This window comes from Varroa destructor, unplaced genomic scaffold, assembly GCF_002443255.2.
Source record: "Varroa destructor unplaced genomic scaffold, Vdes_3.0 BEIS01000003.1, whole genome shotgun sequence".
Lineage (NCBI taxonomy): Eukaryota > Metazoa > Arthropoda > Arachnida > Mesostigmata > Varroidae > Varroa > Varroa destructor.
Window position 1 is genome coordinate 46689687 of NW_019211456.1, and position 26930 is coordinate 46716616.

General features: G+C 39.6%; 2 long non-coding RNA genes across 5 annotated transcripts in view; one reads left to right on the top strand and one right to left on the bottom strand.

Moving 5' to 3' along the window:
* LOC147757037 (uncharacterized) overlaps nt 1-12287 on the top strand; it is a 63828-nt gene extending 51541 nt beyond the window's left edge. For both annotated transcript variants that reach the window (XR_015324190.1, XR_015324191.1), the window contains exons 3-4: nt 8938-9633; nt 11869-12287. This is a non-coding gene — a long non-coding RNA (uncharacterized LOC147757037). The remainder of the gene's footprint in view (nt 1-8937; nt 9634-11868) is intronic.
* Nucleotides 12288-17444: 5157 nt separating this feature from the next.
* Nucleotides 17445-25567, bottom strand: LOC111248081 (uncharacterized). 3 transcript variants are annotated; one of them, XR_015324180.1, is made up of 4 exons: nt 25497-25565; nt 24923-25077; nt 24619-24751; nt 17445-24016 (listed from the first exon to the last, which is right to left on the bottom strand). It is a non-coding gene; the product is annotated as an uncharacterized LOC111248081 (long non-coding RNA). The 3 variants fall into 3 exon arrangements; XR_002672397.2 differs by having other exon boundaries at nt 24619-25077; nt 25501-25567; XR_002672395.2 differs by having other exon boundaries at nt 24619-25077.
* Nucleotides 25568-26930: the final 1363 nt, after the last annotated feature.

Sequence of the window (26930 nt, forward strand, 5' to 3'; positions counted from 1 at the left end):
ATTCCAAGTTCAATATGTGCCGAGGTGCTTTTGAAGAGTGTCAGGGGTTTGGAGGGTGGGAGGTTCCGTCAATAGTTGAAAGATAAATATCGCATCCAAGGCCAGATAGTATGGCAATACATTGGCCAAATTGCTCCAGAAAGTAAAATTTTCTATGGTTTTTTTACAGATTATGCGCAAGTCATAAGCGCTAGCTAGTGGTCTTTAAAGGTTTGCAAAACCTAAACTACAAATAGACTTCATTCCTTTTGTATATCTGATCAGAGGCCTCTGACCACCGTTCGTGTATCCTCTAGATGTTTGTAGTACTTAGTACGTCGAAAAGAACTTCTAGTATGTTTTCCTTAGAGATTCTAAATAAATACAGTCCTCCATTTGCAAAGATATTGAGGAAAAATCTAAAGAAAAAAGGACTGAGCAAAATAAATCAGACATTGTTAGGAGACCGTTCGATGTATTCGTTGGTTTAATTGGACTGCCCTTGTCACTGTGTTCCGCGTGCATTCTGTCTGAAAAGCTACATCGGTCTCAGTCTTCCCCAGTGGCGGCTACAAACCTCAACAACGATGACAGGAGCCAGCGAGAAGCTATAAAGCTCTCAGGAGACAGATGGGGTTCTGGGAAAGGGTTGACCTAGTCGCTTGCGGGCACTAATATAACCATAACGACCCCAGCAGCAATGACAAAGGTGATTCCCTGATAGGAGCTCCTTTGTAGTTATTCTGGTGGCAGCATGGCCCTGGTAGATCGAATTTTCATTCTGTACGCTACTCCATAAATCCGTTTAACATCTAAAAAAATGTGTGCAAATACACGTGTGAACGTACGGCAGAGCTTTCTCTATTAGGTGTACCTTGCTTCTATTAGATCTTCGATATAAAGCTACTGCTGAATTTGCGTTGCCCCACAAGCAGTCGTCATGGGCGTCAAACAATTTTGACTACTCCACCGATATCACCACTGGCTAAAACTATGAGAAGACGTTGGCATCTTTGATTTTCCAAACGCAAAATCGCAAGTCATTGTTATAATTACTGTCTTTTCATGACAACCAGTGATAGCGCATAGTGCACTTGATTGATATTAAAGATAAATTACAAAGGCGCGATCTGTCTTTTTGAAGTTCCTAAGTGATAAATATAATGCGAGTTGTAAAACATAGTTATTCTGTTCGTTGCTCTTCGCTCGAAGCTTTCATTATATACGCAAAAGGAAATAAAATTGAGGATCATATAGGCTGACTTCTAAAAAAAGCTGATTTACTCAGATATTCAAGCAACCCGTAAGCCGTAAAGATAAAATCGTTTTAACCCCACTCGTCAACGCCGATTTTTACAAACGATTAGGTAATTTATATGCAAGTAAACAATCCGAGTGGTGGACGGTGTCATGACGATATAATATCTTAGGGAAACTAACGGACAAATCAGGATACGGAAGAACCACAAACGTCAAAAATGCTACACAGGTACATCTGCGGGTATTTACATTTCGGGTAAAGGGCAAGATTAGCATAGGACATGTTGGAAAATACTAGAGCCGAAGTAGTGGCCATTTTCGGAGTATTGGTAGTAGTAAGAGTTCGTCCATGAAACCTCTTAGTATCACTTTACCGATAAAGCAAGTCGTACTAGCTTTTGACAGAAACAACTTTTGCAGCAGTGGTGGTTGTCGCCTTAAAATCTCACGTAGTGGGTTTCTAAGTGAGACACCGTAATATTATAGAAATTTAAATTAAAGGTAGAGTAACCCTATTCACAAAAGCCTCAATCCGAGCGTTCCTTACCTGAAAAAATACTACTAAATTCCCGGAAAATGCTCTAACAGTCGTGATGATCGCGACACTTTGCAGCGGCTTCAAGCTGTGTTTTAATAGCTAAACCGTATGCCTTTATTACTAAGAGTCTATTCGTAGACCCCTTCTCAGGAAAGTAATTCGTTAATCTAGTGAAAAAAAAAACTACATGCAGAGACCCAAGCTGTTAGTCGAGCTTAATCTTAACCCTACGATGAAACCTGTTACAACGGCCGTCAGATCGGTTTTGAAACTACCGCTATCGTTTTGGCAGTTTTAGACCTATCAATTGACAAATTAGTAGTCAACTAAGCTTTGGAAAAAACGCTCGTCTGTATTTGTTTTAGAAACAATTTGCAACCAGTGCCCTAGTCCCGGTTCCGCCGATGAGAGCTGAGGGCAACCGCCGGGCCGCGGTCATGTAGAATAATAGGATATCAACCCCTTTTTCCCTGTTATCGACCGGACAATTCGCGCACTTTCAATACCAAGTAAGCTGTGAGCTGCGTTTAAAAATTATGCATAAAAATCTATCTGCATCAGTTCGTAGCCTTCTTCGCACAGGCGAAACAGCTTTAGAGAGTAAAAACACGAAAATACGCTTCAAACAAACGCGCCTCAACATGCCACTTTAGGCCTGATCCTCTGTTAAATTTCCCCTGCTAAAGAGCTCCTAGCTAGAGAAGCCATGTTTAGGCTGCCATGCGAAGCTTTCTTAACACGTTAAAAGGACTTAGTTATGAGAATTATGAGGTTGCAAGGCCGCAGTACGTTCCGTCAGGGCGATTTTTGGGGCAAACCAGATCAGTAACGAAGTCAACCTTAAATCTGAGTCGTTGAACTTCTACACGGGCGACTTAATCTCAAAAGCTATAACGTGCTTTTCGTACCCGATGGTCTACTGAACGTGGTAACGCCCTAGCAAACTTTTCTCAATATAGATCGATTCTAGGTATGATATTCAATACTGTGACGTATACGACTCGACACTGTTGTGTATTGCAACAAACCATCTACTCAATGACATAGCTTCAGGGCTCTAACCACGGTACTTAGACGAAGGTGCTTCGAGTGCTTTCTCAAATCTATACTGTATAATATAATAGAAGTTAATGGTTTTCAGATGACGTCTGAATTTCAGCTAGGCGGCGGAAAATGCAGTCTTGTATGTAATGTAATGGGAGACGTTCCTTTCAACAAAGAGATACTTTATTAAACAAGATGTTCACTCAACAAGAGTTAGAGTTGATAACAACGCCGTTCGGCCTTCTTGAAATCGGTGCTCACAAAGAAAGCGAAGCTACTGACTCAGTGTTACTTACGACTGAAGCCGCGCACGCTATGCCAACGACGCGCCTCTGCGCTATGATCTTCCAAGTGGTCAAAATCAATATTAAGCTCCGAGAGCCCCTATGGAACTAAATCATACTAAGCTTAGCTTCATGCAAGCCTTAAAGCTTGTTTATAGCATCCTTCTTGTACCTATATAAGAAAGATCCCCGGAAATTGCTATGATTAAGTAAATGCAGGAAACAATACGGACAAGGACCACGAGCAAAACAGGCCAAGTAGGATTTAACGTCCTTCGAATAGTCAAGCAAAACAGTCCTGCATCACTCCGACCTCACACATCTAAGCACTTTGCATTGCCCCTTGACAATGATTCGTGATATGAAATTGCGCTCCATACAGCCATGTTTCCTTTAACCATAGAAAGCGGTAAAGATGATCTCGATTTCTTTAAAGGCCCTGCAGTGGGCTTACTGACCAATTGGGCTCTTCACTCAGACTGAATGACACTGTCGCTATAGTCGTTCGGAAAGCACCCGATCTGGAATGCCCCAGTTTGAAACACTCATCAGAGCCGTTATACCGCATGAAAGGACAGATGCCAATCTGGTCGCTTATCTAGAATGGCACGAAAGGGAATTTGTGGTGTCTTTAATTGAACGAACGATTCTTGTTTCACTAGTAAGGTATTAGTAAATACTGCTTTACTAGCTACGCTTGCACATACGCCAAGCCGATGAATACTGATTTCTTTCGTTTTTTTTTTTAAACGAACTAGCGCACTTCGCTGCGCCCCCTATTCTGTCATTAATTTAACTTATTTGACCCTTTAATAAGACCCCTAGCCTGACAATTGGTTTGCTACAATAATTCTGGTCCATTTAACCTGTCCCTCTTTCATCTGATATACCTTTTTTTAATCATTGATGTTCCTTTGTTGCTTTGACGTACTACTCACAGAAAAATTACTTCTTCTTGATTTTGTTACCAAATAGCCCATGCATTCCAATTCCGAAGCTCTAGGCCGACTTCTGTTAAAGGCACATAAACAATCTACCAGCATTATTCGTAATACTTCACTTGGACGTTTCCGCTTACTGATTGACTTTAGCCCCGACAAGGAGTTCGTCAATTGAAGGAGACAGCCTCGCCAGTGACTGAGGTCGTTTTGAATACGTAACAAGTTAGCTTTTCCACAGAATTGTTTATGGCATTTGGCAAGCCAGATTGGTAAACTGAAGCGGTTTCTTAACTTTAGGTGAACGTCTATGCGTCTACATGCTTTTGACCCAAATCAATTAGCAGGTGAATGGTCCTCCAATAAAAAGGCTGTTGACTTCTTTTAGTCATAAACTTTTCTAAAAGCTTCAACGTGTACCAATGGTTTTGTTGGTTGTAGTAAATTTATACACAGCACACTTGATATAACTGGTTTTTTACGCAGAAGCGCCACTTCGCGTCAGAAGCAAAGTATTCCTGCTGTTTGCTTCTGAAACGTAAAATTATCCGTAAAATTTTGTGGCTTTGATGCATAGGCACGTCAGATTTATACAGATTATATAAACTTGTCTTTATTCTAATTCCATTTACTCTTCGTGTAGTTAGCTATATTTGGAATATGTATCGCTAATTATGAACAAAAAGTTAGTTTCAATTACGCTGAATCGAAAAAGATACGTACTAACTTGTACTAGAAAGCTTCAATTCCACGTACTAACAACGTTGGATAAAATTCTAGATATTAGAAACGTTCATTAGTGTAATTTTATCATTTGGTACAGGCTAGAACTTCTCGATAGTTAGACGGGATTAAAAGTAGCGTTTAAACTCTGGCTAATGTTGAACTATCGACACCTGCAAAAATCCGCCGTAATTAGTTCTTTAGACGTACACGTTACCGCAATAATTTAGTTATCCATTTCAGATGTATTTATATACGTACTAGACGAACTAGCGCACTTCGCTGCGCCCCCTATTCTGTCATTAATTTAACTTATTTGACCCTTTAATAAGACCCCCAGCCTGACAATTGGTTTGCTACAATAATCCTGGTCCATTTAACCTGTCCCTCTTTCATTTCATCAATTTACCCCAATATGGATACGTCAGATGAATGGATTTGACACTTACCCTGACCAGTTATCACTGCTCTGTTGCTGCGTAATGCTATTTTTTTTGTATATTAAATTTGTTAGCAACAGCTCACTTTTGCTTTAAATAGCCTGTTCTTTAATTTTTACGTTCCACAATTCTGACACGGTCTCATTGTCTTGTACCACTATTGTATTATTCGTAATATATCTAAACTTTCAGGGTATTTTTCCGATCACTTTTGCCAATGTTCCGTTGCGGTTTCTTTCGAGACTCTGTTGTATTAGTTTTGCTATCCTGCGGCAAATATTTTGTGACAGTAATATTGTATATTCTAAATTTAAGCGATTGCTGGTCCTTAGCGGTCCCGTAATTTTTGTGTAGCAGTGATTTCGGCAGTGATTGGTCACCGTGATGAAGTAGGTTTTCCTTAGTAAAATAGCTCTCGTTAGTTTGTTGTAATGATTTCGTAAACGATTTCTAACTAAAACAACAAAAGCTTTAGTTCGAAATTGCCAATAGAAACTCGAAGAAACTCCATTTGTTGTTGATTTTAGACCGTGCACGCCAGTCTGAGATCTTGTCCTTTACCATTCCATAGTACTTTCCGTTCTTCCACTGCAACAGCGTTATAACCTCTATCCCCGGTTGCATTTATCCTGCTTTTTCATTCCAATTAACCTTACCATGCGCAAAAATATTAATCCAATTAACTATTACGCTTCATAGGAAAGACAAAAGTTTCGCCTAGAGAGCAAAAGTGTTTGTTCAATCCGCTCTATCTTCCGTACTACTTTAGCCAGCGCGAAGTTATACCGGTCGTAAAGTAAACAGTCTTTTTACGCGAATTGGATCAGGCAAACCCGCTGCCCGACATACAAAATATTAGTATGGCTGGAAAAACACGTGAACTAGCATTCCAGTTTGGTCTTACACACATAAACGTTTTTTGTGGTATCTATTTAGGATATGGTCATTAACATTCAATGATTACCCAGCACGATCCTGTTTGCCTCAGTTTAAGCTTACTTAAGACGGTGCCATATCGGGATAAATTCATCAGGCATCTGAATGGAAGAGCACTCGACAACAGAGTTGAGTTGAATTACCTCGCTCTGCTCAAAATGTGTGGACCGTCTCGAGTGACTAGACATATCTACAGGGAGTTTGAGATGGTGAGACAGGAAGTCAGCCTCCCAGACTCGATCCGAGCCCACTGCTAGCTGCAACTTTAACGGCGCTTGCTTAATCGGTTTCTCCAACAACGCATGCATTTGTCTATACCCTTAGCTTAAGGCCATGTCGCTGCTGGATAATATTAATAAGTTTCCTGACATGGAAAAAACGGCGTTGAGAAACGTATCTGGCTGTTTGTCGGAAATCTGTTATAATCAAGTCAACTTCCACTGTTTAAAATGACTTAGTTGGGACCAGCAAAATGAAGTAAACTTACGTTCTCGTACTGAACAAGTTAAATTTAATTGCAATGTTTGCAATGTTTGTCTAACAGAAATGCATCTATTAACGTCCATAAACGTGTTCTATACGTCAAACTTCAAATTCGAGTCCAAGCAGGTCGCCTTTAACTTTACTTAAATTATTAATATAATAGTGTTTGTAGAGCATATTCTCAAAAAGTAAGTTTAACACTTTGAGTTGTGGTACTCCGCGTTCATTAGTTAGTTGACATAGTTGCAAGTAACTTATGCCCTTTTCACGGACAATAAACTGCGAAAACAACGGCCTGACGATAGTAAAGCATAGTACGATTTTAAAGTACTATAGGTTTATTTTTGAACCCGAATAAATTCGATTGTATCTACTCTTATCATGCAGGTAGAATTATTTGGATCTTTGTGCAAGTTCCAGGTTTAAAGTTTGAAAACGAATAAGTTAAGAAATGTTTACCCCCGATGTGTGGATGGCCGGTTTTGCGCAAGAGCATAAAAGAAATAACACAATAACCTGTGTAAACAATAAACATTATTTAAAAAAACAATAGAATCTTAACTAATACAATTCATGATATGGCGCGATGATATACGCATGAACTACATAAATTATTAGCGCAGAAATGAGAAGATATCAAAAAATAGAACGGTTGTTAAGATGAACCTGACGAAAAACTTCTAAGATACTGTTATTCTAAAAATGAGTAGAACCATTTGTAATGGCTGCCTGTCTTCGCTTAGGCAATCGAATGAAAAAAATATTTTTCACAGATCAAGAAAATTTGTTTTTTAGTTCGCACGTGATGTAAAACAAGTCTGTTTCATATTTGAATACTACTGGCAACAAAAAGGATGTCTGATATATATATCGAATTCAAAGCAATACTTCACCTACGATCAAGCCTTCTAGTTCCAATAAATTTTGTGACGCAAATATAACAAAATACACCTTTGAACTGGTACAATCAATACTGCAAAAAGATGACGATATATATTAATCAAAACGAAACAACAGCACAAAGTGTGACTATAGAGTTTCTGATTTAAATCGGGTAATTTTTCTGTTTTAACTATTCCTCACGAGGATGACCGACGTCTGTTTGTTGGAAAATTCTTTAAACGGACCACCGGTACTTCCCAGCAGATTTAAATTATTCTCTAACAAACTGCTATAATCTTAGCTAGGTATATGAAAAAATATAGAGATAAATATGAGGTCTACTAGCTACTAGGAGTCTACTAAGACTAAAACGCAAACGGGTAAACTTTCGTGGATCATTAACCTATCTGTTTTTATCACTCACGTGACAACCACCTCAGAGATGACACTAACATATTGAAAAATTAATTTAGAAAGCTATAGAGATGTCAGCAATAGTTTCAACCCTTGGGGTCTGTCCCTTCATACAGCGGCTCGTTTTTTTAACCTGACGATCGCACCCATGGCCGCATACTACACATGTAATTGGAAAATATCTCATTGCCGAGGACTGATTTATCATGGCCGCGCACGTGGGAGACTGATAGAATAACGCTTTTTATCAAAAACCTGATCAAGCTCTTTAATCTCGACAGAATCCGAGCGAAAAAAAACTTCAGCGCGGTGCGAAAAGACAGACTGTGTGACCGTACTTGGAAACTCCTGGCAGAAGTTCCCAAGTACGGTCCAAATAACGTTGTACGAGCAGTTTTAGATCATTTCAGTCGCCATTGTATTGTTTACTTGATCTAGTAAAGATCTACGCCCGATACGATATTTAAGCGTTGTCTTAAGCATCTAGCTTACAGCATGAAACAAAGCGTGCATACATCAAATTTTGCACGTAGACCCCCACACGTGCCTCCAAGGTTAGGCAAACACCTTGCCACTGTACAGTTTTGGAGACTCTATTTACCATAAGTCTCTCTCTTTGTTAATCTAGCGTCTAGATTAATATGCTCGAGCCTTTCTTCGTATGCTTCGAAGTGCTCGATGAAACTCGAGTAAGTGGATCACAATTTCGCGTCGATCCTGGTAGGTAGGTGGTGAGGTAACCGAGAGCTTTTTCGAACAAAGATAACTGTTACAAGGAGCGCCCAGCAAGGGAAAAGGCAGTCTGAATTCCCTACCTGCATTATAAAAATTCTCTTAAAAAGTACTTTCGACGTACCTAAAAAATCATTCCCGAACGCCCCTTTATTCCTGCAATTTACACTCGCTACTTCAAGCAAGAAGCGCAGATGGTTGTACATACACGTCAGTGTATTCTACATCCAAGTCGATCTGTGATTTCGCTAAATACCGTTTTTATTTTCGGCCTTCTTTTTTAGGTTCCCACAATTCTTCGAATATCAACCGCAAGCCACGCGCCTTCTATACTCCTTCCAAAATTCAAAAGGACGAAGAATGATCAAAGCAATCATAAAGACTCATTCAATCCTTGCTATGATTGCTGCTACCACTGCTTCTACTTTCACAGGATCAATCAGACTTTCGAGTTTTCTCAAAGCCGTTGATAAGCCTTATAGACACCAAGCCAAACCCTTATACGGAGGTGATGCCGAGGCTCGAGATGCCACTACCACTTCCATTAGGCCAGCCCACCCCTCCGCGGTTCGGGATAGACGACAGAAACCTATTTAGAGAATAGCGGAATTGCGGGCTAAGAAGCGGCTCCGTCAGTCTGTTATACGCATAGTGGCGTTGCTACTTGGAGTAACATTGTCGTTAAAACAAAGCTGAGGATAGTTTTGAAAAAGGAAACCAGATTCTGCGGAAAGAAGGAGAAAAGTTGGCAAGCGACCATAAACGTATTAACGCAAACGAAACAGCAGAACGTATGTGAGTCCAATAGTGAAATGTTATATTGTTTTTCTCGTTGGGAAATAACAAGCAAAAGGAGGAACTGGTTCGAAAAATGCTCATCCCGTTTAGAAAGAGGCGATTGGCCTTTTTAGCTACTGTCGCAGGATGACAGTGAACAATGAGAAGCCGAGTTTAAGAAGTCCAGTTTGGATACGTTTAACGTAAGCATTTATTTGGCTATGCATGTAAAAATTCACAGACTGTAATGTACAGCACGGTAAAAAAAATGTATGGTTTAATGTGAAGAAGTAAACAATAATAATGGCAGCCGTGTAAATATCTATGAATCAGCTAATATGCTTTGCGAGCTACGTTCTTCAGGTCGTTCATTACAAAGTTCTGAAACAAACGATATTATTGTATTTCTAAATGAAAGAAACAGGCCGAGCAAAGTTAGATTTATTCTCCTTTAATTGGGTTATTTATTCTAAGCATCATTCTACCCATATATATATATATGTCAGGTCGGCTCCTTTTACCACGGGAGATGATACCCTTAAATACTCAAACGGGACGTATTCACAGCAAAACGGAACCGTGTAGCACACGCTAATTAAGAAAGATTGCATGGAACCACCTGTACGTACTCCACACATAAAAAGCTATTATTTACAATAGTGCCGTCTCGGAGGACGGCCTCAAGAACAATGGTACGTTCACTTCAAAAATTACTAGCTCTGCACTGAAAACAAATATTAGCAAAACCTGCCTTGTACGCCGGTGTGATAGTGCGAAAGCTATTGGCACTATTGTCCGCATTACTAAGCTTGAGTTGGAACATGGACTTACAACCATCTTTGAGAATTTCCTGAATAATTATTATGCAGTCGAATGAGTTACAATGTCTAACCGTGATAAGGACTAATAGGGACCCGAGCATCTACATATGGGTCAAGGGTGAAAAATGCTGACCAACTTGCGGTGTTAAGTTATGATCGAACCCAACGATGTTCACATCAAAATTGGATAAAATCACGATTACGAAGTGTTATTCTAATCGCATATAAAGAAGCCGGATATTATTCGATCAAATAATTTCCCTGTGCTTGTTCCTTTTCTTTGAATATACTCTGTTTGCTTCAAGCTGGTGAATTTTAGGCCTAGAACTGGTTCAGGCGCAATCAGTATATATCATAGTCTTTTTATTACGCTTATTAACCTCTTTTTAAGGACACATCGTGGCAATTTAAGATGCTCTGCCTTAACGACGGCCAGGCCAAAAATACACTGCAATTCCCAATTCCTAATAGAATCGCCAGCTTCCTTCCCACAAAGGATATATGTGTCTGAACAAGAGCTTAAGCCATAACCGGGAGCTTGGTTGCAAATTAACTATTTAATTATTTATGCTTCTGGCCGCGACAGCATTTAGGTAGTAATTAATTATAGGATTGAAGACGGTACCCCATTTCGACTTAAAAACATTTCATTTAGATACATTATGAAATGCTAACATAATAGCTTTTAAACTTTTTGTAGCATAGGTGACCAAGATCAATAGATCAAAATGACAATACAATACTGCAATAAATGAAGAGCTAACTTTTGCTTTTCGGTTTTTATCTTCACGATATTATTGTTGTAAAAGTTTTCCAAGTCGTAATAAACCCGATAAAAGTTCACTGATGGAACTACTTTTCGGTGAAGCGGCTTTATCCGTTGGACGGACACGTTTTTACGTCATTCACGGATTCGTTTTGTCGGTACCCCAATTTTAGTCCGCACGAACCAGTTTTCTGTGTAAAAGTCAACTCGGCTTCCTACATAATGACCCAGACGCCTTTTCCTTTGAAAGACCCATTCTGTTTTGCTCTTGCGTTAAAAGCATAATGCCGCAATCACTCAAAACCTTATGTTACGATTCGTCCCTTATCCGGTCAGTAGCGCTATTAAAACATTTAATATAGGCCACTCTCTAGCTTCCAACGTTCATTTACAGGCCGGGTTGTCTTGTACTATCTCTTTGATGATATATCGGGTAACACGGTTTTTTTTCTTTATACAATGTACAGCGTTGTAAAACTCAAGTAGCTTCAAATGTATCGCTAGCATCGGCTTTCTTTACATTACAGAATCATGTGAGGCTAAAGGCTCTTTATAGATGCACCAAGGCGATGCAGTTCGTTGCCTTCGTCCTGCCACTATGAGATCGTATACAGACCATAATTCCCGCCACAGATTCATCATATAAATACATACCCACACGCTGGCCTGTTCATTTTCGCTCCCGAATAAAAATTGAATCAGTAAAACACAATATATATATTTATATGTACATACATATATATTTATACATTAATCATGGTAGGTTTTTAGTGGTATACTATCCCCTCTCGCCTTTTCTCTCTTTGTCAATTCTCGTTTTGCTAAAAAAAATTCACGAACTATTTCAACAGGCAATGCATCTGCCGAGCCGAGACAGCGCCGTCTTATACGGTACTGCGTTTTCCCTGGTCCTACTGCAGTTTACGCAGGCTCATCAGGCGCGCGTCAGACCGTCGGGCGCCGCGGAGAAGGTGGTCGGTCCGGTGTATGGCCAGCATGCGTAACACCGTCGATGTCACGCATGCTTGCACTTGAGTGGCGGTCCGTTTTGCTGCTGCTTCGTTCTTATGGCGATGAAAAAGGCATCATCCAGTCCAGCCGGATGCAGTGGGCGATTAAAGGGGGGAAGGCGCTCACCAACAAAACGTATACATCGCATAGAGAGATAGCATCACTCGTATAACAGTCATACGCGCAGATCCTTTTTTAGCATTATTACAATATGACTGGAAAAGTTATAGCCCCAATGAAAGTTCTTTGCTTCTATATATTTATCTTTTTTTCATTTTTACTACCTACACATCATATATATTAGTGTACCGCAAGGCATACAGCCTGGATAGGACCGGACGCCTTTAACATCAAACATTATTATTAAGCTCGAGCTCTAACTTTATTTACTTAACATGTAAACATGATACTCAACTATTAATTGAGGGCAATACGTCATATTATTAGACAGCTGTAGATGTTTTCTAAAAAGTACAAGTTACATGGCTCGTTTGACCTATTTTTCATGCTGATTATCACCGAAATGCATGGGCTTATGATTTTAATTTAAGTCCACATGCCTTCAAGGACTTCCGATATGCAGGTCAGATTGTTCTTAGAGAGTTCTCACAAAGTTGCGTCTGGTAGGCAAACAACTATAGCTATGGCAAGTTTTTCCATGATCGCCAGGCTTCCCCAGGTATCGTTCTTGTAAAAATTGCCGTACTCCTACGCACGGTTGTGCCTATTATGTATTGCGTATACTGAAGTATACTCATTGTCATCCCCCAATAAGCCTATTATTCTAATTTTATTGACTCCTCTTAGCGCATAGTTAATAACATTCAGCAGTCTCCTCGATATAAAGCCGGCGGGTTCCCTACCCGTTCGCTTCGCGGGAATTGTTAGCAAATATTATATTATTCTATCGCTCTCTCCTGCAAAAGAGAAATATCGGTATTTTCCAATGTTGTTGCATGCCTCATTAATTATTCTATTCTCGTATCTAAGTGGCTCCTATTATAATTTTATATTAATGTTTGTTTATACATCTACTTCCGAAATTTCTAGCAGCGAATGGGTTTTTTTTTTAAAGTAAATTATCTTATTTTTTTTCTATCCAGGTAAACAAGCAGATTACCGCACACCTCATTTATATGGACGAATTTTTATCGGTGAGCCCATTGCGTGTCAGGCTTACAATTGATACAATCGAGGCAAAAATACAATTGATCTATATTAATTGCGTTAACGAAATAATTGTCAAAACGTGCCATTTTCGTTGTCACTTTATTAAGCATATATGTATATGCCTAACCAGTTAATAGGTCTGTCCCGGTCAGATTCTAATGAGGCCACTTGCGCCTTTTCTTGTAGACTTCAGAATAGAATAACACCGCAATCAGCAACTATTTATCTGTGATTCACCTGTAAGAATGATGAACGGGCAGGATTACTCGTCATTTTGATACATCTATTTAGAAGACGGTGTTACGAATCGTTAAAAACGAACTAGCAATGGTAAATTTTCTAGCAGCTTGTTCTCTCTAGAGGTTCGTAGAGCAGTTACACCCTCCTTAATCCTGGTGTATATATATCTCAATACATGTAAGAACATTTATCTAGTGAGTACGTTCCTGTGGAACTGTCTGTGTGCGCGTCAACATGAAATGCTTGTGTCTATATCGTATCTGGGGCGTAGCGGCGACAGTTGATTAAAAGTGTAAAAGGAAAAATTCAAAACGTACAGACTGTGCGCGTTCGTCCTGACGACCTCCCATTGGGGAGTACCTAGCCACAATGATACCCTGGACGTCTACAAAGATACTTTTAGAGCGCTTGCTGTTGACTGCTGTAGTCGATCTATAATAGCGGGACAAAAAGTGCCATGCAAAACGTATCCTGTCACAAACATGATTTATTTGGCAAATTCGAGTTGGACGATAGTTGTATGGCAGTATTGTCCTAGCAATCGTTGCAGTTGTAGCGGTAGTAGTAACTGTCATGTAGAGCGGTCCGGTAGAGGCAATCGGGGCTTTAGCAGCAGTAGCCGATTGATTTAAGGCCCGCTCGGGTTTTTCCACGAGGACTAGCGTAGGTTGACCCAATCAGAAAACTCAATAAAGAAATGCGCGTTTCAGGGGTCTAGCTAATGCAAACATTCGGCGGCAATATCCCTGATCGTACTCGTTGTGTGCCGACCTTTATCGTGTATCCGAACGTTTGCTTGTGACTAAGAGGCACGTACAAAAGCGACGCCAATACAGATGTTTCAGAAGGGAAAACTTGAGAAGAAATAGGTGACGAAAGTTTATTAACTGCAGTTTTACGCTAGAGATAATTTAGCAGCGCAGGAGCGCAAGTTTTCACTAAGGAAAAGAAAGATGTAGATTTAAGGCTTATCTCGATCGTTTTTAACGTTAGCAAGCTTTATTCACTCAACCTTATAATTGCCTAATCGGTAATTTAAAGAGTAGCGTTACACGTTTTATCGCCACTATGTCGAACACGATATTCTATAGCATCATATATTTCAACTAGTAAACGATGAAAATGTCCGATGTTGATTAGTGCAAAGTACTCCCCTCCTTGTTCTGGTCCAGCTTCTATCCAACACAAGCCAACGCTTAATAAATAAAGTTAGCTCCGCTGTAAAATGAACTGATAAAAAAATGTTGTTGATATAACATTATTTAGCTAGTTCGGTACCGTCAGACATACAATTTGATAAGAAAAATTCGAGAGCCATAGGGAAAGCCTCTCACATGCTGATGACAAGTAGAAAAATGGCTAAAACCCAGAGAAGCTTTCGGTGTGCCTCCACGCACTTTCAATAACATGCAGGTCCATTTCGATTTGTTCACCTTGAATTGAATGGCTTAGTGGAATTGAAAGCAAAATATACTTCCAGTACCAAGCCGATATCCTTGCCTAACCGGTCTTTCTTTCGGCAAACTCTGGACTGTTGTTTAGATAACTACTTTTGCCAGCAAATGGTCAGTCAATGGTGGCTTTTCTGTCTTACCTTTTATACTAGCATCACATGTAAAAAGGAACGTGCACGCTCTTTCGGGACAGCTGCGTTTGAGGAAACATCGTTTCGTTATTATTATTATTATTATTATAATTAGAAATTTATGAAAACGAATTTTATGTAGCAGAATATGTTTGCTATAGAATTATATAAGCGTATGCAAACAAGTTGTTTGTGATCTTAATACACATATTGGTAAAGCTTGTCTTCTACAACTATCCGATATTATTACGTTACATATCGATTATCGTTTTTCGAAAACGCGTTTCGTATCCATTTAATAGGCCAGGCCGACATGTCCTAGTTGCCTAATTGAAACAACTATTTAGTTCCGCGTTGAGCAATTGGCTTTTTTGAAAAACGCAAAACATTTATCCCCTGACTCAAAACGGGCCAGAACGGCCTTGAGACGAATCAGGAATTCTACATTTTTCAAAGCTCATCTCATAAATATCATCGGCACTACGCGAAACCTTCTATCCAGTTTGTACGCTGCTTCGAATGAGCACTCATATGAGCTAATGTAAAAACTATGCCTAAGGAGGACAGTCTGATCAGGTGTCCTATCTTGCAAGATTTGTTTATGTAAAATTCAGTCATGTCAAGCCCCATATCTGTCCTGATTAATTAAGCTAACGATGCTGAATGAACTAATTAAGAAATGCCTATTGTTTTAAGATATTTAATTCAACTACTCCTCTCGTCGACATTTAATCAGTTGCGCCAAACAATGAATATGCTTGTTCTTAAACTTCCATATATTTTACGTAGGTTCTTAGGTAGCAAAGTTAATTTCATGTACGCCAAGTATAAATAAGCAGCGTCGAAAAAGAAAGCTGCTTTAAATTTTACGTTAAAAAAAATTAACCAATCTCACTAATTTTTCTAAGTATGGGTAATGCGAGACTGAAATTATTCAGTACTATTCCACCGTTCTGAGTATGTACCGTATTCAATGTACGTACTTCTGAGTATGTACTGATAGAAGCGTAACAGTTTGTCGTAGCAAAAGTTCACTTGCGGCGAAAAATACTTGACTGCCTACAGCTGTCGATATTGTGAATAGGGTTTCTTCTAAATGACATATAACATATCATGCAACTAGCAATAGTAAAAAGTAGCACCTATACAACGATACTGAACGAAGAAAACTATTGATTTCTGCGAACGTACGATCTGTGAGGCCAGAAGGGAGAAATCACAAAGGCCGCAATCGCCGGACATACCCCGTACGTTCTCGATAGCATTGCTTGCATCCGCTGTACAATAGCGCCGGTGCCAACGTTGATATCCAAACACCGCAGATAAAGCTATGAGGCTGCAATAGGTTATAGCAAAACGAATGCAAGATATCATCCTGGCTATAGAGCCAATGATATTAATTGCTCTGGACGGAGTGTCCAGGTCTCCCCAAACGTCCATCCTATTGTGCGTGCATCCAGGTAGCTTTTTGTGTGAGGCGGCATTACTTACTGTCCCTGAACGATTATCACAGGCTTTCTTTCCGATGAGCAAAGGAAGCTAGCTTGAGGTACATGAAGTTCCCAAAGGCGGCGGCAGCAGCAGCAGCAGCAGCAGCAGCAGCTTCCTTCCCGCAGCTGTATTCTATTGTCGCCATATTCGTCAAGCGTGAAAATTCGTTTGGTAGCTATTGTTCTTATGTATTTTCCTTAGCGGACAATCTTAGGCCGTACACAAAGACCATCCACCAATTTGGCCACTAATTACAATATAAATACCCTAATAACACTAGATCTATAAAATTTAATTATTATAGCCAGTTTCTTCTTGGATTCTGCATTGACGTAGTCTCTATAAAAGTATCTACATTAAAAAAATGGAAAGAAGTCATAGTTTTAATTTCTAAATGGATTCATCTACTTTTCAGCTCAGCAGCCAATATACCTTAACTAAACGATCATTTTTGGACGGAATGTAATTTAGAATGGCCGACACAAGAATCTTCAATATGTGTTTCTAAAACATAGCTAAAATCCTCACCCTAATAGATAATGTTCCTCTCGTTAAACGTATTTATTTATTAAACGTAAATCTTTATTTGAGCTTTGAACTTTAAATGTATCATCACGATTCTAACGCCGACATGTTTAGTTAAAGGACTATCATTGTTGTTGTACAAAACAAACGGGAATTTCATTTGCATTATTTATCTATGATAAAAAAATAATGATTATAAATCTATAGATTTATAAACATTTGAAAAATCAATCGCGGATGGATACTGAAAATTCCTAATATGAATATTATCTTAGTATTGATAAATATTAAGTTTTTATATGACGATATCATCATATGAATTTATAAAAAGTAAAGTATCAAGATTAAAGGAATTTCAAAGATTTAAATTGAAAAATATTCTATTACGAAATGGATTATCGCAATCTTGATAAATTGTGCATCAAACCTAATAGGTAAGGATAATCTATGAAAATTATATACAATAAAAAAATACGAATGAAAAAACGTCTTCCTGCGATCAATCGACGGTTCCCTAGATAGACCGGACGGCATGAGGTCTCCTGATAAATTTCTTACCCAAAGGTGACAGAACCGCTTAGCACCGTCGTAGGCCAATTTCCATACAGCATATCACAAAAAACATAAATATCGTGTTTTTTTTTCCATCGTAGAATGCTCATACCTAGATGACTAGGTCACCCCGAAATATATACGATGTTCTAAAAGAAAAGCTTAACTTACTGTGCCGAATACTTGAATACGAAATGTTACATAATAACAAAGTCGCAATATTGATTGCAACAGGCTGCGAAAAACTGTTTTAAACCTTATTTTACCGAGTCAAATTGTACTTTGCAATAACAATTGGAATCGTCAGCCTGTCTACCTGCTAGAACTAATTGAACTGACAATACGTACATGTTGAAACAACAACAGCAACTTATTGCGGTGAAGGTTTCGACAGCCCCAACCTCCTCAAAAGCGAAAAGTCGAACACCTTTCCGCTCTATCATTTCTAACGTCATCGCACTTGCCTACAGTAAAAGCTTTTTTTTTTTTTTCACTACTATTTTACTACAACGTTAGTCGTTGGCGGTCGGCGGAGGCTGCCGTTCTCCCCTAGGAATCCTGAGTAGAAGCGGCTGAACAATCAGCATTGCGAGGCAAACAGCAACGAGAGGCATTTCGAGACAATTCCGAGTCCGTATATAAGGAATACGGCGGGCCCGTAGAAGTGTACGAAGGGATAGCTTGGTCGAGCACGACAAAACAGAATGGAGAGAGAAAATGTAACATGACCAGCAGAGAAAATGTGAACACCTTGTAAACGCCTTTGGGATCTACGGGAAGCAGCCTAAAAGCTAGATTGGAAACAGTCAACCTACAGATAGAATTTCTTTCTAGGAGAAGCAGCAACGTTCCATTCAGTATCCACCTAGTAGTACTAAACGCAGGTACCTTCTAACTTGTTGTCAGAATTACAAGGTCTATACAAAAGCAATCTAGCCTCCAGCCGTCCAGCCTTAATAAATGCGCCACCTATTTGATCAAAGGACAGCGATAGGATAACTCCGCCTAAACGAAAGGTGGAAAATTAAGCTTGAGTGAATCAATACGCTGCAAATGGCTCGCACTTCCTGATAGAAAAGATATATCATAAGAGGCCAGCACACTATATTTAAGTAATGAAACTGAATAAAACTCTAAGTAACATTAGAATGACCTATCTGCTTGCAAAGGATAGTAGTTCGGTGCCGGTATCGTAGTCACTGACCTAACCAAAATGCAAGGTATTTTTCTGTAAAATCCTTCATCTCTACGCGGTTCCCTCAGGCTTTTAAACTTTGCAGCCAGCTGGCCATAGGACAGATTATCAAAGGATCATTTTGATTACTATTTGTCAGTTTTTTGGTGTGAATCATAATTTCTTTGTCAAGTTAACATTTGTGGACAACTTGCATGCCAAATGGTATGTATGACATCCTGTATCATATCCTTCGAATAGGATTATAAAAAAATCTAACTGGTAAAAGTAATACTTGTGTTCGCACTAGGCGACCGAACTTCTATCGTTGCAGCAATAAAATTACTAGATAAAAACAAAACAGTGTGATTTTTTCAAGTTAATTATATCGTTAATATTGTTGTTATTATCATTATATATTGTATTAGGTGTATCGTGAGTCGAACGTACTGGTATGCAGCATCAGCTTCATAAACTACTTTTTCGTTGTCTGAGTTAGGGTGATTTAAGACGCCGTTAATGATGTCGGGTCAAATTTATAAAATTGGCAAACTATCACTTCTCAACTAATCATTGAAAGTTCAAGTTCAATGTCAAGTTTTCCACAAAGATCCTATATGTCTAGTATCTTATTGTATAATAACTGTTTCAAAAGAATGAAACTAACTGCACCACAAGGCCTAAAGGCGTAAGTCTCAAGAGTTCAGAATGATACGCGTTCATCTGAACTCTTTTAATAGCCGCGTCGCGTTTAGTCTGCGAATTCACACAAGGCGGGTTTGGGTAAACATCTATCGCACGAGTCATTCCTGAATCTGTCATTTGAACACTAAATACACACAGAATAAAGAAACACAGCCCTTGGCCATTTTGTGGATTATATGAGCAAGCCATAGAGACCTCAAGCGTGGTATTTCGAGCGGTAAGAGTGATAAAAGGTGTAAAATATGTATTTGGCACTAACGCGGTGACAGCAACCCTCCAATCACACGGTCCCTAACGCGTTTATCATCGCTGGCAGTTGGTGCAGCAGTCATAGCGGATAGATCTTTAAAACTACAAGGGCAATCTTTATTGTTAGAACATACGATCGATGACGATCGATGACTGAACTTCGTAAATCGTTCCAGCATAATGTGCACACATTACTTACACATCGTACATATAAGTCGATGCTTATAATAACTGATCCCGTTGTACGTGATAATCTCTTACAGCTCTGCTTAATTTCGAAGGGGGACATTGCGAAAGGTTGCCTTCTTCACTCGAATAACCTAGTTCGATATAGAAAAGTTATTCGATGAAATCCATTGGCTGAAACTCGTCTGCTAAAATCATGTAAAGGGAAAATACAGCTATCGAATAGATCCAGTCTGTCGATGACATTGCTTGCCTTCAACAGCTCACTTCATTAGTCCGGAAAAACGACAGGCCTAACACGGCATCGCCGTTCACTCATGAACGAAACCCTTTCTCTCAGCAGGCTTTGTCTTGGTCGTCATTGTAGCTTTGAGAAGTAAAGAAATTGCAGTCCAAGCACCTTGTTTAGTAAACATATTCCCAGCCTAGGGGGAACGAACGGAATAGGGTCTGTTGTGTATCGTATCGTATCTTGAGAAGAGCTATTCGGTTGAACCTGTTGTCGACTAGGTTCGAGAGCTTTGGTGGTTTTCCTTAGCCAGTAAGCTTACGCGATAATGCCCAATGTGTGGCAGCCCAACGAAGGACGCGTCCTACAGAATGTCCTTCTAAATTATCATCGTTGAACATAAAAGGCAATGGAAAACTTGCGTAAATCTTTGATAAGTTAATCGTTAAATGAGATAGGTTAATCGTCTGAATTCGTTCGACACTCGGAGCACATTGGAACACAGTGCCAATTCGTCGTTTACTTGCATTTAGAGAAATTTGTTGTAGAACGATGTGCGGCTCGAAAATGAGTCAGTCAACTTATAAGTTGCCTAAATGTTACAAGTTTATCGTCGTGAATTACTAATTTTATCGGAGGGTCATTCTTTCCAGTTCTTGAAGCTTGTCCGTGGAATATTCCAAAGCTGTAGATAACGCGTGTTCATCATATAGTAAAAGCGGATTTATTGTTATGTAATGCGTTAAGTATGATTATTATTGCGTAGTTACTCACATGTACCTTGTTAGGCCACAGAAGTATATCACGTAGCTTGCCTACTTTTGTGACAGAGAGCCTAGATATCTGTCCCGCTTTTGAGATGTACTGTCTGTTTTTTTGTATGCTTAAATCTTTGTTGGCGTAGCTTGATATAAACATTGTGCGACACAGACGCGATTCTACGGCATCAGATAGGTTACAAATGTTTTAAATTGATGCTTTGCCTTTGTCAATATTGCTCTAATCTGCCACTTTTTTAAGGAAAATACTTCTAAATCCTTTTTACAGCTTCGATGTTCTCGCTAAGGAAGAGTCTCCATAGGGCACAACAGATATGTTCGAGGACAACTAACCCAAAAATATGGGTCGTATTTAGTCTTATTGTGACGACTGTATTCGCGAGTGGAAACTGTGAAAAGCAGTCTACAACACGAATGCTGATTGAATGAGTTATGAAATCGTCTGTAACTTGAAGTTAAACTCTGTCATCATTTCGATAGCAATTTCTTGATCGATATGGTAATTAATAGAAGCGTATTATCGAATCGACGTTCTTGTGTTTTGTCTGCAGTACAGAGCGATGCAGATTTAGCCGCAGATATCAACTTATCACTCCGTTGCCACCATTTTGAAATGTTATTAATGATTTCCGTTATTAACAGAGGTTGCATAGAGTCTGTAGTCGACGGGATTTGAAGTAGTGACCTATTTAAAAATACGATAAGCTACTGCTCGCTCTATAGGGGCCCACCTCTGTAGGGGATTCTATAGTGGTAAAGGTTGAGGTGGTATCTCGTGGTATTAGCTTAAATTGTGTCAAATAGTCATTTGAGAGATGTTTAGCGCGGTGGGTCAACCCAGGACGCCGAGTAGATAGTCTTCAACTAATAGCACTGCCTACGATAGCTTTTAAGCTTGCATTTGTTGAACAGCTATCATCGACATGTGATACTAGGCCATTGTTATCCAGGTTGCGTTTCCCACCTGACTGTACACTGTAGACTGCGTCACAACTTCGGCTGTTTGAGACCTGAAACCTAACCTAGAAAAACTGCCACCTCCTTGTATAACAAAAGCACAATGCAAGCCAATGTAGAACAGCCGCTAATGTTTTTTGAAGGTACTTTCTGTCTTCAGCGAAACAGTTCGATACGCACAGGTGTGTCATCATCGGTGATAGATTGAACGTCTGTAATCTATTAAGAGCATCAGATTATATGGATCATGAGCGCGTATGTTATACGTCGCACCTTCGGTCTAAGCTAAGCTACCCTATCAAGTATAGACCCTATTAATGCAGATGTTTACACACGCAGGCCTTAGCAGTGCCATACGTTTGCTAAATTATTAGCCATGCTTTCATAGTGCCCCCCCCGATAAACTCACTCTGTCATTAACTTCACAAAAGCCATATTGACCCGACGTCGCATAACAGAAATTTTTCAGGCCTTCAAGAAGAGAGAATCTGACGTTCTGAGTAAGACCCGGCTTGCTATTCAGTTTCAGATCTGATCTGGTGTCTTTATGAGAAGGCCGGAAAGATAAAACTGACGTTTTTTTGTTGTCGTAATTTTTAGTTTTTACAATGCTTCAATTAATATGAAAAATTTTGCAAAAAGTTACGACGCGAGCAGGAACGTTGCATGTAATTATCGAACGAAGTACACCGTACTTGCGCCTAACTTTTCGTTTTGATTGAATGCAGTGGTTTTCGTCGATGAGAACCTATCTCTCATACGATAAATTTTCGGAGATATGTAAGAAAAAGGAGTTGAAAACCATCATTAAAATGCCTTGCTAAAGCCTTATATCTACCGTATAACAATCGACTGCCCTGGTGATGAGGTATATCGTGGGAAAAATTACAGCCATCAGGCTGACAATTAGACTTTCCCAATTCATTTGTACAGGTGCACCCCGTAGCTAAAAATGTTCACCAAAGTTATTATTAGACATTGTGATTATCATGTATTTCTTAATGGCAGTATTGACGCATGGCACAAAGAATGAGGTGACACTATAAAATGAAATGTCCGGATTGACTTACTTGTGGCAAGCGCAAGTCTATGAGTATCCATATCCAGGCGAGGTAAAGAAAAAAAAATCACTGACATTCTTCACTCGCATCAATCGTCTTCAGAAAGTTATATATGCAAAGGACCTAAGGTTTCTTACTACGAGAATGCTTCTATTCTTTCGTCTGATAATTATCTTGAACAGTTTTCATTCAGATCTTACGTATGGTCAGTCCTATACCATACCCTAGTCTGTACCGAAGCTAGGCAATTATCAGTGCCTATAGTTCGACTGAACTCTGGATTGGTTATACCGTACCCCAGTGGATATCATCATTATCTGAAGACCGGTAGTGATCGTGATATATTTACAGTAACATTTAGACATATGTTTACCTGTCAGTACTGCACCTGTCTGTTCATCAACGCTGCTAAACACACGTAACGCAACATACCCCTACCAACTCTCTATCCACGCGATGTTATCGAAATATAGTTGTGACGCATTTTGTGCTGATGCCCTTTAGTATATACTATACTTGGCTACTACATAAAAATAGCTTAAATACGCGCTTTCTCTCCTTCTTTTTAGTCATCTTAGAAATCGTGTTCCTACTGGTAGGTGTAATCATTTCCGGTCTTGTCAATCTGGTTTGTCGTCTGCCCTCGGTCATGATATATCACTTCCGGCCAACAGCTCTGCTGCATCTCTTGGCCGGCCCAGGGAGTCGTCTCTAGCCAATTATTGCTACGTTATGTGATGCGAAGAAAGGTACAAGGGGCAGCGCAATGGAATAAGGACAACCGATCACCAGTCGTCATTTGGTGAACTAGTCCACGCGATGGCAGCCACCATTTTTCGAGTTCGGGAAAAGTGTAGTAGGGAAATGTCACTATCTCTATTTCTTGCTCCCTTTGAGCGTTCGCAGTCCGTCAATATGACATCGATGACATTTCTGCAAGCCCGAGCCAATGACTCGCGCGCTCACCGAGCCACCGCAGTTGCCTGTCGCGCCCAGGCTGTTGAGTAGATGCACCACTAAACAATGGATACGCTTTTTGTCCTTGAAAATATCGCTTAGCTTCTGACAAGTACGGGAAGCCAAAGCTAAAAAAGGAGACAAAAACGGAACAGAGATGAGGAAATATTCCCACACGCGTAGATGCCATAGTATTTGCAGAAAGAATGACAGGCTCAGGAACCCAGATAGATCTGAAAAGATCCCGCGTAGTAAACAGACGATCTACAATCATTGTATTGTGTGTATAAACTCGTACATCTAGATATGTATATAGTGCCTACGTTTATAACGTATGTATAGTGCTATGTATCTAAATACTGGCGGAGTTTGTGTAGGATATACGACGATCTTCTTGATCTACATTTCTATTTTGCTGTCACTACATAAATTGAGCTTAGCTAGAAATAAAGAAACCAAAAACTGCTCATTTCGTTTTCGTCATAAAAGTGCAGGGACTCAACGCTAACGACACAAATAACACGACAACTCCGGGATCTAACATAAATTGTTACTAAGATGCGCCACAGCTTTGGCCGTATTTCATAGTCTGGCAGGCTTTTGTTCTCTGCGAGGTCTTCGTCTTCTGCCGGTGGGGGGGGGGCGATCGCAATTCATTTGACAGTCGCCTTTCCACCGCGTCTCTGTAAAACAGGAGTTTATAAACATGCACCATGTATGTATGTAATACCTGTCTCCCGGAAAGTGAGCGACAACATTGTTTGTGTACCAGATCTACACGCTGCATAGTTAGCCACAGTCGTTGTAACTTTTCCGTATCACTTTGCAGGTGCTGGTCATGGCGGCGACAGTGGTAGCGGCAGCTCGAGTGCCAGTAACAGAATGAGAAAAAAAGATGTACTGAGTAATAAAGGTTATACAACTTCGGTCAGTCTGAGTGTGAAGGTCTAAAGACTATAGTTCGGTAGGTTCGTGTGTTATGAGAGCCTTTCACGAAGCGAAGTCGAGCATTAGGACGTTTACGAGGGTGTTACCTGCTTCCCTTGTAGCGCATACACGAAGGTGAAATTAGCTGAAACTAGACAATGACATGGTGGAAAGCAGAAGCCCGCAATCTCGTTTGCTCCAGGGCAGTATACCATACACCTCGGAAAGAACCGCTATCGCTAGACAGGGCTCGAGCCAATAGCTATTAGAATAAAAAGAGTTTGTTTTAGGTACGCAGACCGAACGAATCGCATTAAAGGCTTCTGCAATATCAGCGATTGATTAGCCATTCTGTTGACAGGAGCGCTATAGCTGTGAAAAATGATATGATTCTGTACCAACAGAATCCTATGATTTTTGCAAGCAAACATTTTTTCCCTTTCATCGATTATAGCGTGAAATAGTGAATACAAATTTCGAAAAATTTCGAAGCATACCACAGAATTGACAACTGATGGCACTTAACATTTCTGCCACCAAACTGAGATAGATCAGTACGATTACTCTGGCTATAAGATGTCGAATGTATAAACTAGCTCTCCATCAACAACAAACTCCATCCAATAACAAAATCCATCAAACTTTACATATTTATATCGTTAGAGGAACGTTTGCACTCACTTACTGATCAATACGTTATCACATAGGATATAAATCTCATGCGCTTCCGCTTTGATGAAATCGACAAGACGGTTCTGACGGACCATATAACGGGTGAGCAGTGGAAGTCTTTGAAGCCCGTCTAAGCTACCCCACTAATGAGCTGCTGCTGCTGCTTGTTCTGTGTTGTGCTAGAACTGCGTGAAAGTTCAAGGTCCGATATGTCTTTTATTGGGTATACATATCCTTATATCAAGTTAAACGGTTGAACGTGCTGTCAAGCACCATATAGACGTTAAACAAGAGTTAGGCGACTGTCTGGAGAAGAGCTACTAGGTTTGTGGACTAACCGTCTTCGCTATATAATATATATATATATATATATATATACATACATACAGCCGGGAGGCACATAAGAAGTTAGAAACTTATTCGACACGACACACTCGGAATATGACAGTAGAAATATAGATTGTTCTGTTGGCATAGGGGTGCAGTGATCTGAGGGAGAAAAGAGCGCGGGCCAATCGTGTTTTCCCCAGAAGAATCTAAAAAGTATTACACAGCCAAACGAACTTTAACTATACCCGTCGCCGGTATTGTGTCTGTTAAATTATTCAAGTTATAATAGGCGATGCAAAAATCAAAGAATATTTACTTACACGAATTTTGCCATAAACATACGGTTATACTAAATGTACATGTTATACCCACCCTTTTAGCAGTAGTCCAGTAGAACCTGTTTTTTTTTTACAAAAAAACATTTTTCTAGACAATATATATATATATATATATATATATATATATATATATATATATGTATATTTATATATATAGTTTAGGAAACAACGTAAATATTTATTATTTTGCTTTAGTTACGCCCAGACCCATCACACTGTACGACCGTAACCGTACCCATATCTGTTCCGCACTCTATAACATCTTTCGAAGATGTGGATTTGAGCCTTTCATCCGTCTGCTGTAGACGATCGCACGAACCTTGGCTAATTAGAAGCCACTTGCGACTCCTCTAGCATATACCGCTATCTGGTCCCCCAGACTTAATTATCCCAAAAATTGTTCGCCAGTCTTCTGGGTTGGTGTTTTTATTTTTCGATAAAAACGCGGAGCTGAGCTACCTAGCGAGCAGCCTAACCGCTTCGAGAATAATACGTCAACATTTAGGCAACTCAAAAACTTTCTTCAGTATTTGCAATATAAGTGACCGATTTTAAAATGGAAGTTTTTTCGCCATGATGATACATTAGCTTTGCTCCAGCTTTTCGTCAATCTTAAAGGTTCATAATCTATACTGACTTCTAGTTAAACCTTAGTGATGTAATGATCATTTACCAACGCTGTTTTACCGTGATTTCAGTGGGATAGTGCAATTAACACTTCCTGTATTGGGGGTGAATAATTTTTTTTTTTCGTTTATACGCATGTTTTTTTTTT